The following is a 16,074-nucleotide window of genomic DNA, read 5'->3' on the forward strand; positions in this document are numbered from 1 at the left end:
TTTAGTGGCCAGGAAAGTCCCCACCTCCCAACCCTCTGTCTATGAGAAGCCATCCTAATGTTTAGCTCTCTGTATTGTCTACCACGATGTGCTTGTCCAAGAGATACTCTGCCAAGCCATTTCAGGGACCCGCAACCTACGGAAGGTGGTTTTGTGGTCACCCAATTCTTTGATGAATTTCACTTGGTAGTTCAGGTAGCAAGTCTCAGTGAAGTCACACAAAAAAGGGTCAACTTTGTCAGTGGCCAGTTTGTGCAACTCCAGTCATGACTAATTTATACTTTTTTCCAAGTATAATGCATACTCCACTTCATTCAGCCTATTCTCCCAGTCGACACAGTCTGCTTTCTTGATATCCTAAAGAAAGATGTGGCCACCTCGTTGGGCAGTTTCTCAACATATTCTCTCTCCTCATAAGGCTGGTGAAGAAAGTATTTGGCACAGTGCTTCAAAGCCACATCATTGTGGTCAAAGTAGTTAAGACATGGACAGGTAGACATAGGAAGCACAGAGCTCCAGGTTGATCTGGGGTTTGATGCAGCCTTTGAGTCCTGGTGGTAGTTCTGGAGCACCTGAGAGGTGGACACAGTTGTCATCACCAGCAGCTGTGGAGAGGTGACTGCACATGCTGGAGCAGTAGCCTTGGGGTGGTCTGAAGGCACTGTGAGGAAGTGGCAAAAGGCTGGATCTGGATGGCTGGCTGGAATGGGGTTGAACAGGGAGTTTATTTAAATACTGTTGAAGTGGGAAACTGGTGACTGTCAGTGAAGACTGTCGTAATCATACACTTCTTATGGTGAGTCGTTTGCTCTCTATAGTTTCAAGCAATGTGCCCCCCTTTTGCCCTCTGCAGTGGTATGTTGGAGCAGGTCTTGATGTGCTTGGGAAAGCCACTTGTGTGCCTCTCTTCTCAGCTCTGCGTTTAATGATTTCATATTGGTGGCTTGATGGTCATGGTGGAAATATTTTCATCATAAAAATCTGCAAACTCTACAAACCAGGGCTGTTATTCCCTCAAAGAACCAGTTTACCAGCATACCACAGTCTCTTAGATAGCATAAATTATCTTCCACAAAGATTGATAAAATATTCCAGAACTATTACCTCCCTCTACCCTTCTCCCATTACCCTACCATCTTTTATTTTTCAGGCTAAACATTTTATTTATTTAAGTGTTTCTTCTAAATGCACTGTTTTGTGTAATCTTATCATGTTGAACTCATTCCCATGGAAAAACAAAACAAAACATCAATTAGATTAACTCAGCTAAAATTTGATATCCCAAACTATATGGCATATTTTATGGCAAAACTGTATGTTCCTGGTAGACTGGCACCATCATACTATTATCCTTATTTTTTACCTTATAAAATCAAAATCACTTGAGTTTTATAGATAGCTGTTTGTATCATTAATTCATATTAAATTTAAAGTCCTAAATTCTTGAACATTATGAAAAATTCACTGTACTTAGGCCACCTATTTAGTTTAGCATTTGGCAAACTCTTTTTTGTAAGAAGCCACCTAATAATTATTGTAGACTTTAGCCATATATTCTCTGTTACAACTATACATGATATATCATGAAAATAGCCAGGGGTAAAGTAAGATTGTGGGCAAGATTGTGTTCTAATAAAACTTTATTTATAAAAACAGGTGGCAGCTAGATTTGACCCAAGGGTCATGGTTTGTCCATTCTTAATCTTGCCCATCAGAGTTAATAGTGTCACACTACTTGTCTTAACTTAGTGCTTCAAGGTGCAAACTCTTCTTACATTAAGTGCTCTTAATTTGGATTACATGAAAACAGATAGATTTCAGTGGGTCTATGAACTCTGAAAATACTACCTAAAATGTTTTGGTCATCTATACTTTTTGGCAAAAAGAATAAATAAATAAAATCAGATTCTCAAAACAGTCTATAGCACACTTTTCACCATCATCACCTCAAAGAAGTACATGAATCTCTGCCTTAGACTGATACAGTAATGCCAGGGTAATTAGGATGCTCAAGCTATTTGAATAATTGCTAGGAAAATTAGCAAACACAGGGAAAAAGTAACAAAGACATGCATAGGATAAAATACATTACAATCTATATTCAAATCAATATAATCACTATAATACATAATGAAATAAAATTCTGGATAGCTGTGAGCTGGTTTGATGTTATACCAACTTAGAAGGAATAAAGTAGATGGATTCATTCAAGAGCAAAAAGTCTATTAAGAGCCTGTTATGAATCAGGCTCCATTCTGTGGTAGTTCCAGAGCCTCAAAGAACTAGAACAAAAGGGTCACTAATCACTTGCTATACAAACATTAAGTTTTTGTTGTGCCCACATATTTTAATATAAGTCATAATTTAGACAAATGTATCATAAGTTTGACAAAGGCTGAGCACTATTGGAAAGCAGGTGCAAAGCCATATAAATACTAGAATAAATCAGAAAAGTAGAAGTTATTATATATACTGTATATGTATATCTATGTATATAGCTATATAATCACAAAAGATATTTCTACTAAATTGTTAGCTTAGGCACACCCTTACCGTTGGGGAATGTCAGGACATATAGAATACCTAAGAGCTAGTGCTTTTTTAAAAAATGATTTTATTTAATTTTTAGAGAGGAGAAAGGAAGGAGACAAACATTGATGTGAGAGAGAAACATCGATCAGTTTGCCTCTTGCACACCCCCAACTAGGGACCTACCTGGCAGTCAACCCAGACATGTGCCCTGTCTGGAACTGAACTGGCTACCTTTTGGTTTGCAGGCCAGCATTCAACCCACTGCCCCACACCAGCCAGGGCTAAGAACTAGTACTTTAATAAGAAATTATTTGGATTAGTCTTATGCACATATGACCAAATTCAAAGTTAATGTTTAAAGAAAAAATAACTGTATACTCAATAAATTTTCTACTCAATGTTCCAAATTTCATATTGAAGATTTATTGTTGTTATGGAAATATGTGATTTCTATGTCATTTATTGTTTGTTTTATTGCTACCTGCTTAGAGTAATAAAAAACACTATGTTAATAAAAACTATGTCTTTTGAAATTAATTTTTCTTTGTTAAAATCTGGCATAAAATCCTAGTTTTTACCTTAGACTGACAATGTCTAAGGTTTTTATTTTATTCATCAAGCACCTACAAAAACAGATGGCAAGATAAATTATAAAGTATTAGTCTAATTTTGGGATAATTCAAAAGTTAGTGTGGCTATAAATGTAAAATACCCATAAATGCTTTTATACACAGACCTAACAAAATATAAAGACTTATAATTAAGGATAAGTCAAGCAGTCAACATACTTAATCAATTTTGATGTAAGCATAGTGAAAATTTATAATCATTAAAATAATGTAATCTGTTTATTTTTATTAATCTGTAATGTGACTATTAAAAGGGCTGTATTTTCTTTTAAAGTAACTTAGTTTCCACATTTGGGTAAAGAAATGTTGACTATATACGCACACTAAAAGGTTCTTTATCTGACCTAATAATCTCCAAAACCAGCACAGGTGAATAAAAATTATGGCCCAATTGCAGGTGTTTTTCACAAATTTTAGGAGAAGGAGTACAGAGGAAGTGCTGCAGACACAAATATTGTCTATATATGAATACATACCCTCCCAGTGACTAGGAGGAAAGTTTTAATTCCCACCACATAATGGTCCATTTGCCTCGAGTGTTTCAGAATGGTTCAATAATCACTAGCCATGTGTGTAGTTTGTTGAATTATTTAAGCTTATTTCCAGGGGGAAAAAAAGACAGGGAGGAAGGCAACTGATTCAATGCAAATGAAAAGCTTTTGAAGCTCCCTATGGTGAAGATGTGATTACAGTCAGACAGTTAATAACGTAGACTTAGAAAAATCTGAAGGTTTTAAAACTGTCTGGCCAGTCAGTAAATGAGGTTTTTCCACACTATCGACCAACTGCCATGCATTGTAATGGTTTCAGATCTGTTTGGAGTTGGAGTGGACCCACAAATGAAGCAAGAATACCACCCCCTGTACTTACAATGATTAAGAAAAGTAGTTTGTAAACCTTAACGGTTTTCCTTTGGATTTGGGATTGAGTCTTTAGCACATTCAGTTTAAGAGCCATGCACAATGAGCACTGCTCTCCGAAAACCGCGAGACAGAACATTCATTGTTGGTTTGCAGAGTATCTGTATGTTGGAACGATGTCTGTCCTCTTACAATGACCACCACCCCTCCACCCATGGACATTCCATGCATGTTGTATAACTGGAGGAAATGGTTGCCAGAAGAATTCCTGGGCAGCAGCATTCTTTCTGGTTATTAGATCAGACTAGTATCAGACTAAAGTAGAAATTTGGAGACCTAAGATTTTATTTTAGCTGCTGTTCAAAACCCATTTGACGCAACTGTAGAAAATACATTTTTACATGTAAAATGTTTAATATTGATGGAGTATGAAAGGTTCTGTCTACAAATCTCATTGCAGAGATGATAGATATTTTGTGCATTTCACGAAGGTATTTTGAAAATTAAACAGGTGTTATATGTTTGAATTCAGGGAGTCTTTGAGTCATTAAAACAGTGGTTTCAGAGAAGTTTGAACTTGTTTTGAAGAAATTAAAATAATATCAGGTGTTACACTAAGTTGAATAAAGATGGCTATAAAATTTGCTCTGAGCTTTGTGTATAAAATTTCTCCCTAGACTCAAAATGCAGTTTAAGTGACCAGCTTATCTAAAATTTTATGTGTGTTTATTTTGTTGCCATTCATAAGCATGAGAGAAGAAACCATTTTTAAGTATTTTTCCTTATTAAGAGATTTGATGCTCTACTGTAATGATTTCCTTATTAGAATTGTCTTAGTTATTAAAATGAAGGGATTTGTCCTCAGGGCTAATGGCAGCCTGCTAAACGGAGTTGCAGTAACACTATTTTTGGTGTGTGTCTGTGCATTTCATTCATTTAAAAGAATAGAGGCAAAGGAATATCATTAACATTTCCAATCATCTAAAAGAAACTTTGAACTCCCAGAGCTAAGCACTGGACTTTCTTTTATATTAGAAAAGGTGTAAAATTTAGGTAATTTAATATTTATCTTTGGAAAAATTTTATGTTTCACTTTCTCTTCAAACGTGAAATCCCATAAATCATGCAAAAACAATCTTTAAAGTAGATGCTTAGTTATACAGCAAATAAAGTATCTTTAAATATTCTATTTCATGCTCCCCAACCACATTTGTTAAGACTACGATATTTACCTTGGAAAAAGACCCAGCCTTTAAAAATGTTTTGTTAAAGCACTATTATTGATGGAATTTACATCTTGAATTTAATCAGTAGTGTGCACTATGCTGTACTAGAAACATGAAATCTCCAAGTTCCCCATTATGTGTGAAGATGTTTTTCAAATGAGAAATGAAAAGTTACTTTTCTTTTAATAAGGTTTTTGCTTTTCCTCTTAAAATAAAGACTTATAAAGAAACAAGTATGAAATACTCATGTATTATCACAGGGAACTATTTAAAGTTTAACTGGTTTTACATTAAAACCAGAATTAACTTTTTAATTTTTTTCTTTTTTTTTGAGAAAACACACCAGAAGACATTTGTGTGTTATTATTTGAGTAAATTTCCACATAGTAATATTATTTATACCAAAGAGAGAAAGCAATTTTTTATTGTGCAGCATAATTGAAAATAAAATTTTCCTTTCAAAATATTTGGTGAATTCTTTCCCTATTTTAACTTTTCATTTCAATCTATACTTTTTTTTTTATCAAGAGTCAGAATGTTTAATTGAAATTAAAAACTCAAATTGTTTAATTTGGCATAACTACAGTACTATTTCATTCTGGAAAACTGCCACACAAATAACCTTTCCTTCTCCAAGATTATCAATGTATATAAGTAAATTAAAAAAATGGATTATTTAAAAATTATACTCTCACGCCTCACACTCCAATCCAGAGTAATAAAATATTCCAAAGCAAACAAGCAACAGCATCCACAACTATGATTGGAAAACCAATGCTCTTTCCATACAAATCAGAAGTCTATGAGACTGACAGTTACTGGATAAAAATACATTTCTTAACATAACTGTGAGACCAACATTAGAATCTATATTAAAGGTCAAGGATTTGGCTTTGGAAAATCCTGAATGCAAGCTTCTAATGCAAAACCATATTGTCATTAAGAATATTATTTTTATTTTATATATGCTGAAACAAATTAGGCAGATTTGATTATGTTTCAGGAAAACAAAAATGTAGAGCATGGGAGCATCAAGGTCTAACATCATCCTTTTAACAGTTTCCTGCTAACATGCAAATAAGCAATGAGATACCTTTAAAAGGAAACCACTATTTTCAAAATTTCATGTGGCTATATGTGGATAGAACAGAAAGAAAAAAGTACTTAAAATTAATATGAACTACAAATGTTTAAACTTAGTATATGAACTATATAATGCAGAGTGTCTTTTTTTCTCCATATGAGATTTTGGTACAGACATGTTTTTCCAAAGTTAATATGTGACCTTTTGTGAAATATTAGCTGAAGAATTTGTTTAAGTAATATTAACAACTATATTTTACAGATACTACAAGAACAAAATTTCAGGAAAATTGAATAAGCAAAAATAAGTAACAAAAAATAGAAACTATAAGAAACTCCAATATAGTTTATACAGGCTAAATGTTGAAGGGAAAATTTATATAATAATACTATTTTGTATAATATGTAAGTGGAAACTTATTATTTAAATTAGTTCAATATGTTTTCAATGATGGCACTTACATATACTATGTAAGCAGAATTCAATAAAAAAATTGCACAACCATTTTTTGTATCTATAGTTTTCCCAGTAAAAAAAATTAATATAAACAACTTAATTGTAAAACATCCTGTAATTTGACTACCAGTAACAGTTTTGCATTACTACTTCCTCTAGATTTTGAAGTTGCAGTTTCCTCGTAGGACAACTAATTCTGTTTAGAAGATGGATTACTAACAAATACCAGCTTCAGCATATCCAGAAATTACATGTGGTTAAAAAATAAAACAAAAACCGTGTCTCCTTCACTCAGCATTTTATTGGTGTGAGAATTGAAGTGGGGAGGGGAGAAAAGAGGTTTTTAATTGATTCTTAGAATCCAGAGAGAGTTGAAAAGGTCAGTATGCAGAGTAATCAAAAATGCGCACACCAAATCCAAAACTAGTGAAAGAAATAAACCTGGGTAAGACTAATGCAAGTTTTTTGTTTGTTTTTACAGGATGATAGAAAAGTTTCTATATTTAAGACTATAAAGTTCTTCAGAAACATACATGCTTAGAATATTAAAATGAATTATTTGCCTTATTTGTTTGGGAAAGTCCCTATCAATACCAGGTGTGACTTAACCGCATTGCATTAAAAAACTAGATGGTTCATTAATAAAGAAAGGAAGAAGTTAGAATGATAAATCAACAGGGACTCCTAGGGAGTTTTATATTAGGCAGTAATTAAATAATAGTTCATGTTGCTTTCTTTCACTGGGAATTACATCCTTTTCACCTCTACTTTGCTAAAGCAGAGACATCCATTACGAGGAGCCGCTACAGCACTTGTCAGATGCAATCAGCTCCAAACAGCTGAAGGCCAACTGACGAGTACTCTCTTAAAGCAGGGTTTCTTCCCCACCCCCAAGTCCACTGTCCTTTCACGTGCATGCAACAGTCAAAAGGGATCACATCACCTAATGAAGAAAAACAGAAGCATATGGTAGGAAGGGGTCTCAGCAGGAGGTGACTGAAATGCCAAGGCTTACACATAAACAAAATATATGCAAAAATGTGTGTTCATAGAAGCTGTCAGCCACAGTTGCAGGAAATAATAAGCCCGCAAAGAAAGATAGAGTTTTACCGTGACCACATTTACCTAGGAGTCTGTATTTTTAGTTTAATTTTTTATTACTCTATAAAGTGGTGCACCAGAGCAGGCTAGTCTCAGAGAGTTAATTATGCATAAGCAGTTGCAAAGTTCGATTTTGCTGCATAATACTGAGCCACATATTCGTCACAGTTTATTTTACTCATACCTACTGCAGACTTCCACATGACAGCCGAATTGCAAACTGTAAGTGACTTCATCGCCGCCACCTCCCTGTTTGCATCCCATCACTATGCAAGGGTAAATGTTGAACTAAGTTCATGAATTCACCCTGCTTTTGTAACTTAAATATAAGTGCTCATCTTTCCAGAGGTGTATTAATTAATATTTTAGATGTGCATTGGGTATATTTTCCCTTATTGTTTCTTTCAAATATGCTTCTGTGCCAAGTTAACGGTCTTAATCAAAATCCTTTCTTCCGGTAATGGCTCTGATCGCGGGAATGCAGCTGTCCCTCTGCATCGAATCTTTGTCAATTGCCAGTGAAAATGCACATTATCCTCCCTTTTGACTTGTGAGCTTTCAGGTCGGGACAACTCTAGTGTTATCACTTTGTATAATCAGTTTGACTGGAACCTTCAAACTTGGGTGTCCTTTTGCTATGAACGTATTACTGTTCTGTAATGATATGGTTAGAACTGGGGGCTTTGTAAGGACAGAATTCAAAGACAGAACTCTGTGATTTCTGAAATATGACTCCACGCATTTTATGTACCTGTGCTGACAACAGACAAAACAAGTTATTGCTCTAAAAAACAAAGGTGATATGGGCTCTCCTGTGGAGTTACAGTAATGAAAAAAATATTATCTTCTAGTTGAGTTTTAAATTTGAGCATTCAATTAGACTATTTTATATTTTATATGGGGGATAATCATGCCTCTTAAAAATTATATTTTAAATAAATTTTGTTACCATTCACCAAGTGTCCTAAATGGCACCTAAGAGAGAAAATATAGTTATTTTTTATTTGTTTGTTTCAAGGACAATATTAAAACAGGTCATATACTTTTAAGTCTTAAAGAGAATTCTTTGTTTAAAAGGTGCCTAGAATTATGGGTTGTCTTTGCAATTTAGTGTCTGCCTAAAACTAGGAATGTGATTGGTTATGCAATAAAATTGTTATAATAAAGTTTAGATTCCCCGATGTTCCAAATGCTTCATATTCATTTATTGATCTAATTGCCTCATTGCATGCATATAAATGGATGCATGGCACTTGTGAGCAGTTTTTTTGGAAGAGATATGAAAGCACTTGACATTGAAAGCACTTTGGTAGGCATTGACCCAATCAGAATGAATACCAGGGCTTCTGTACTCTCTTCTGTACTTGGAGCTAGAAAAGTTCCTGACAGAATACCTTCCTGTCACACAGTCTTGCTGTTGATAGTATCATGTAAATGTCTTTTGGGGTCACTTTAAAAATGTTTGTTCTACCTTGACCAGTGTGGCTCAGTTGGCTGGGTGTCATTTTGCAATGTGAAAGGTCCCCAGTAGGTTCCTGGTCAGGGCACATGCCTGGTTTGCAGGTTCAGTCCCTGGTCTGGTGGGGGGGGGGGTGTGTGTGAGAGAGGTAACCGATTAAAGTTTCTCTCTCACATGGATCTCCTCTTTCTCCCTCCCTTCCTCTCCCTACCCCATCTCTAAAATAAATAAAAGCTTTAGAAAAATGTTTGTTCCTCTCTTTTGCTCTTACTATTTCATCCTAAAACTCCCATTTTGAGTAATTGAGGATATCAGAAAACACACAACTTGGGAATTTGCATCCTCATGCAATATGCACTTCTAAATTAGCATCAAATGGGTCAAAATGAAGACAGAATTCAAACATGTAGCAATTGGTTGGAGACTATTCAGAACAACTTCTTGAACCTCAAATTCTGCTTCCAGTAAAGTGGGCCATGTCTTACCAAACTTCTCTGAGGACAAATATAGAGAATTGGATTGAAATATTTCCCAGAATCATTTTTTTCTTTGGCTCTGATTCTTTAGGTGGATCTAAGACAGCTCTGCTTGGCTGAGAATTGTCCCAATTGTCCTTTTAGCTACTTCATTCCAGGCAACAGGAGAGCGGAGAGAGCAACTTCAGGCAAAACGTTGACTCCTCGTGGCGTGCCTTTGATTCCAGTACGAAAGTTACTCTCAGCATTCTGCTCTGCCCCTAATTCGTGTCTTAATGCTGGTGTGTTAGCAAAAGCTTGCCTGAAGTACTTTTTTAAATTTTTTTTCCTCCTGAAGAACAGCCTTTCAGACACTTCAGGCAATTTGGTTTTAAAATGTGGAATAAGGAGACTAGGTCGGTAGTGCTGGGGATGGGGTGAGAAAAGCTACACTACACAATTACTGGAATAATTCAAAATAGAAAAAAAGGAAAAAAAAGAAAGTTGCCCACATACTGTGGTCATTATTAATGCTCATTACAAAGAGTTTCTTGGGAAAATATTTTGCAGGAGGGAGAAAATATTTCTGGGCAATCTCTATGATAGTTTTTAATGCTTGTTTATTTTTCTCCTATAACCCTTTGAAAAAGTCTTCATGAGTAAATGAAGCAGACATCTAATAATATCTTAACACAATAAAAAAAAGTAAATAAGATTATTACTTACCATATTCACAAATATAGTCAACTTTCTAGTAATTTTATTATTAAATACCGCTTGGATAGAGCATTTTATGATTTTTCTCAATTACTATGATCATGTGTAATTTGTAAAAGATAATGTAATTAATCCTTTACCAAAAATATTTAAAGAAACTAAGTTTTTCTTAGTGAAAAATACATATGGTAGTAAGAATTTTTAATTAGTATTGAATATTTAAAGACACTTCCATAAACATGAAATTTTTTCATTTTAATTATAATTAAAGTTATTTTCATTTTAATTATAATTAAAGTTATTTGGAGATACAAGTGATGGTGTTATATAATATTTTAAATGTTAACTATATATTGAGCACAAAAAGGTATGATTTTTGAGAAGTGAATTATTTGAATATCAACTTACGTTTTTTAACTTCATCAAAGGTAATATGAATGGAATTAAACTCACCTTTTTTTTTCTTATATCACTAGGATTGTGTTTTATCCTATGTATCTTGAGACCACTGAATATTTTCATATCTTATTCAATCACATGAAAATGAAAAGACTACTGATATCCAACTAGAGGCAAGTGGCAGAATCCAGCTGAACATATTTCACAAAATTAAGGACTTCACTTATTGGCCAAGAAATGGTGCCTCATGTTGAACTCTAGGCAGAAATCCTTTTCTTCTCAAAATGATATTCTATTAGTGCAAACTTGATCACTAACTCTGCATGATGTTGCAGAAGTGAAGGGAACCAGGTTTGCTAAAGTAATTGTGGTGATAGAAATGTATTGGCCTCAGAAGCTACTGAGGTGGTCCATTCTATCCTAGTACAGTGTAAAAAAAAATGGTATTCTATTAGAGACATCTCCAGTGTAGTGTTCTGTGCTTGAGAATACCCTTTAGAACATACCGGCACACACTGCATCTGTGAATGGTAAAGTGTACAAATGGAACAAGTACCAGCCTTTCAGTTTTCTACTTCTTGCTTGCATTATGCTTATTTTCAGTTATAAGTGAAATAGAAAAAAGAGAAAAGTAGAAAATTTGAGGTAGTGCACCTTTGGGAGAGTGACAGAACTGAGTAAATTAGAAATTAAGCAAGTACATCGATGAGTCTTGGCATTGCTGGATTGCTGAGGCACCTCAGATGATATTGATTTGACTTTGGGAGCATTTAGATCTTTCTATTTTTGACTATTTTCAAACAGGAAAAAATATATAGACACTAAAAGCTTCTCTTGCCTTCCTTAGTCCCTCTAACATTTCTAAATGTTCACCAAGCTTGTTGTTATATGTCCTATTTTACTAACATTCAGTGCACCCTGCTGCTACATAATGATTTATTTATTTTATTGTTGAAAGTTTGTGTAAAGACTTTAATGTCTAAAATATGAAAATAAAAAATGCAAATGAACTTCTGCACCAGATTCCAATAAGCAAAAGTAGTAAACAGTTATATGTGTGTGTACATATCCCTTAAGAAAATGTCTAAACACAGAAACAGAATACAAAACACTATGTTTGATAGGTAGATTCATTCAACTTATTTTTCTATAGAGCTACTAAGACTGGATGTATTAAGTGTGTTTCAGTATAAAAACGCAAAAACTATATGGTATCAGAAACAATATAAGATATACCATTTTACTTTGCATTGTAACAGGAGTGTCAAAAAATTGGTGGTTTTGTTCATAAAAATGAAGTTAAAAATAAATTTAAAATAACTTAGGTGTTTTAGCAGTGACATTTGCAAAGCTCTAAATATTAGCTCCTAAAGGCTATGCTTTTTGTATTCTCTAACAGATATATTCTTTGACTAGTTGACAGATATTTTAATTAGGAGAGCCTTAAGTTAAAGATTGTTTAGCTAGAACAGCTCCAGAAATTGACAGTTTGGCACTACCTTTCAAAAAGCTTGGCATGTTGCTTTCAAAACTGACAAATGAAATCACCCACAAATCAATAATAATAATAATGACAATAATAATAGTAGTAGATGGGTCTAGTACAATTAATTTTCTATACAGATTGAAGTTCACACCCATGCTCTTTTCCTTTGACATGTAAACGGTTGAAGACAGAAGACTTATTATAGATTTTACATCCAGCCCATGAGGATTTTGACTGATTCCATTGAGCAGGCTCAGGTCAGCTAAGTCCTTCCCTTCAAAGCATCATGGGTGTCTCGGAGCATCATTGCAAGCTTGTCCTGGCAGTAAGCCAAGCTTCAAAAGCCTTTCACTGCAGTCACTGACTCACTAATGGGCAACTGCAGGCTTTCTGATTTTCCGTCCGTTTCATGTGTTCATTTGACATAAATTTAATTAAACCAAATCTGGTGTTAAAGCAAGACGAGATAAAAGTGATATGTCTCAAATTAAAGAACTGTGAAAGATACAGGAAACAGAACTATGCTTTAAAAAAATCTGTTTCTGTAAAATATTGTCAATTTTCGTAAGCTCACTACTTAAAGTCAACTAAAAAATGATAGTGGTATGCATTATTAAGAATAATGTGTACCCAGGGTTAGATGAAGGTCTTGGCCCCATATTCTCTGTAGTAAAACCTTTCATAGAATTCTTATATTTTCTTTCATTCTCACACTTCAGGTAGTCACCTCTTCACAGGATATAAGACAAGGCTGCCCTTCTTCCGGCTGTATAGCTATAGTTGTTAGACAGCTCAAAAGCATACAACAGCAGAAACATGAAAAAGATCACATATTAAATATAAAAAATCATCATTTTTCAAAGGTCTCTTTTGGTTTTTACTTAAGGCTAAAGAGGAGATTGAGAGAATTGAAAAGATCATGTTGCTTAAAAAGCACCATTTAATTGCTTTGAATGTTGCTTTAGGAAACATCCACGCTTCTCCTTTTAAAATCACTTTTTCCCCATTAAAAGAAATCTCGGACTAGAAATACACTATGGGAACTAAAAGCAGTTTTACAATCTTCCTCAAGAATGCTCAGCCTTATTCTCTTCCTTCCTGAAGCTGAAATGCTGCCACTTCTTAGGGCCACACTATCAGCCTGTGGATATAAAATGGTTATTCTGAGGAAATAAATACACACTAGCAAGTGAATGCAGTGTCCTATGGACAAGACAGAAAAACTGAAAGTATTGAGCTGGCAAGGTGTGTGATGGATTTCCTTGAGCAGGAAACAGTGTGTGGGATGTGGAGCCTCAGCTGTCTTGCTTCTCAACTTTTGATGGCTGACTTCTTCCACTGCAAAGGGAATTCAGATTCCTCCATACTCCCCTGACTTCATTACTTTCTCTGGAAACCCACTAGAATTTAGAGTCAGGGCTTAGGATCATCAAATTCGTCTGTTACCTCTTTCATATAAGAGTTGAAAAAATGAAGGTGCAACAAGATTAATGTGTCCAGAGTTACACATCCAGTTATTAACACAGCTCAGGCAAAATCCACATTTTCTGACTCTCAGATGACTATTTAGTTTAGTTTTTGTTTTTAGTACTTTGAGTACTTCATTACAACAGAATTTTTGGATTCTTCAAAATAAACTCTTCTTCATGTTTCCTGCTGTTATGTCCCTGACCTAAGAGAAAATATTCTTACTGGTACAGGTAGAATTAAATCTATTTAAGATTCTCAAGAGCCTCATATACTGTTTTCCTGTAGTACTCACTTAATAAATGTTACCTGTTGGTCAATCCTTTGGTTTTGGGAATAACTAATGGGACCGCTGTTAGACTATGACTTACATAAAGTAGACATTACTCATGAAAGCCCTTCAACTCTATACAGTATTTATAGTTAATAGTCTATCCAGCATTTCACTAGCACATTAGTCATGAAAGCCATTCAAGTCTATATAGTATTTACTGTCTAAACAAAGCCTATATAGTACTTCACTAGAAACAAAGCAGAGTGATTGATGATTCTCCATACAATGGACATTTATTTAGTCCTCAAGAAATGTCACTTTAAATTTTCCTCTGTATCCATATTGTCATCTAAATAGACAAGATAGAGATTTTTATAGTTCCCCTCAGAAGAAAGCCTGTTTTTCAAAACTTTTGAATATTTTTGGCATGTACCTATGTTTATTTAGAGTTATTATACACTTTCTATGTATGTGTACATATATATGTAAAGTATTATTGTCTTTTAGTAATATAATTACAGTGCCATAGTCCCCCCAAATTTCCCTTCCTTAATATATTAAAACCTATATAATCAAACATTTTTGTTAAAAGGGTAGAATATTTTAAAATATTATACAAGATTCCTATATATTTAGAAGATTGTTTTTATTTCTAAAATAATTATACATAGCAAATTGAATGTCTCTCCAAAAATTTAATAAATTAATATTTGGGAGTTTAAGTTTTAAACATTTTATATTAATTGATGACAAAAATTAAAACTGCAGATGTCTTCAGCACAATATTTAGAAAAGCAGGTAAAATGTATCATTGCACAGGGAATGAACAAATGTAGCCTTGTTACAGGGCAAAATCTTTGAAAAGTAAAATGATTTCTAAGGTGCTGAAAATAACTGTATGTCCCCATGAAGCATTTTTTAAAAGATTCTCAAGAGTAACACAAGATTTCTGAAAAATGGACATCAAATATTTCTTTGTATATAAAAAAAAACTATCGGTTTGCCACTTCTTAATAGTGTTAAGCGTATTGCTTATAAGTACTGACAATGTGAAAGAGTCAAGTTCAGAAAAACAAGTGAGAGTTTTTTTAAAAATCTGTAGAAATCAGGTCTTAAAAATTCCATCAGATATTTAATCTCATTACATGTCATTTCATCTCCAACACTTATCCTTTGGGTTAATGTCTTAGTAACCATTATTAGGCAACTAGTTCCTGAAAATGATTTAAAAATGTAGGCTGACCTTTGATAAAGTCTTTTCTTGTTAAGAATTCAGATAATATCTAAGGCTTGGTGCTTGATGTTCTTTAAATTTCCTCAGAGTGAAATTATGGTGCAAAGTACCCAGCATCAAATGTGAAATGGCAAGTAATTTTTTTAAAGCAACCAGTGTTGGTAACATCTGGATGAATGGTTGTCTTTATAAGTCTATGCTCCACCCCCACCACCCCTGTATATTATTTGGCATCATATTAGATAGAGTCAGCCTTTCACACAGAACTTTGTCTCTGTTACATAGCATAATTCCTCCTCTCTGCCTCCTTCTCTTATTATAAGAAAACCACAGTAAGAAGAGGAGAGTTCATGCCTGCTGTTTTATTAGTAACATATATTTCATTTGGTTTATTTCCTCTTTTTGGTTGACGAGGAATTTTGGTAAGAGATATCTTTATCACAAAATTTTATTCATCTGTCTATACCTTACACTAAAGAAGGAAATCTTGGTGGGAATATAAAGGCAATACTAGGTCCTAAGTGCTATACAGCAAGTGTTGGCAAACACTTGATAAATCCAGACAGTTAGTATTTTGGGCTTTGCAGTCCACATAGTCTTGGTGGTAACTGCTCAGCTTTGTTGGTATTGCACTGATGCTGTATTTTATAAATGTTTGATATTTTGTTTATTATGCATTTTTTGGATTAACTTTG

At 34.0% G+C, this 16,074-nt stretch overlaps 1 non-coding gene across 1 annotated transcript; it reads left to right on the plus strand.

Moving 5' to 3' along the window:
* The first annotated feature begins 11,216 nt into the window (after positions 1-11,216).
* LOC114514219 lies at positions 11,217-11,349 on the plus strand. The gene has a single exon (XR_003685958.1). It is a non-coding gene; the product is annotated as a small nucleolar RNA SNORA66 (small nucleolar RNA).
* The last annotated feature ends 4,725 nt before the right edge of the window (positions 11,350-16,074 follow it).

Source organism: Phyllostomus discolor, chromosome 3, assembly GCF_004126475.2.
Source record: "Phyllostomus discolor isolate MPI-MPIP mPhyDis1 chromosome 3, mPhyDis1.pri.v3, whole genome shotgun sequence".
In the NCBI taxonomy this organism is placed as follows: Eukaryota; Metazoa; Chordata; class Mammalia; order Chiroptera; family Phyllostomidae; genus Phyllostomus; species Phyllostomus discolor.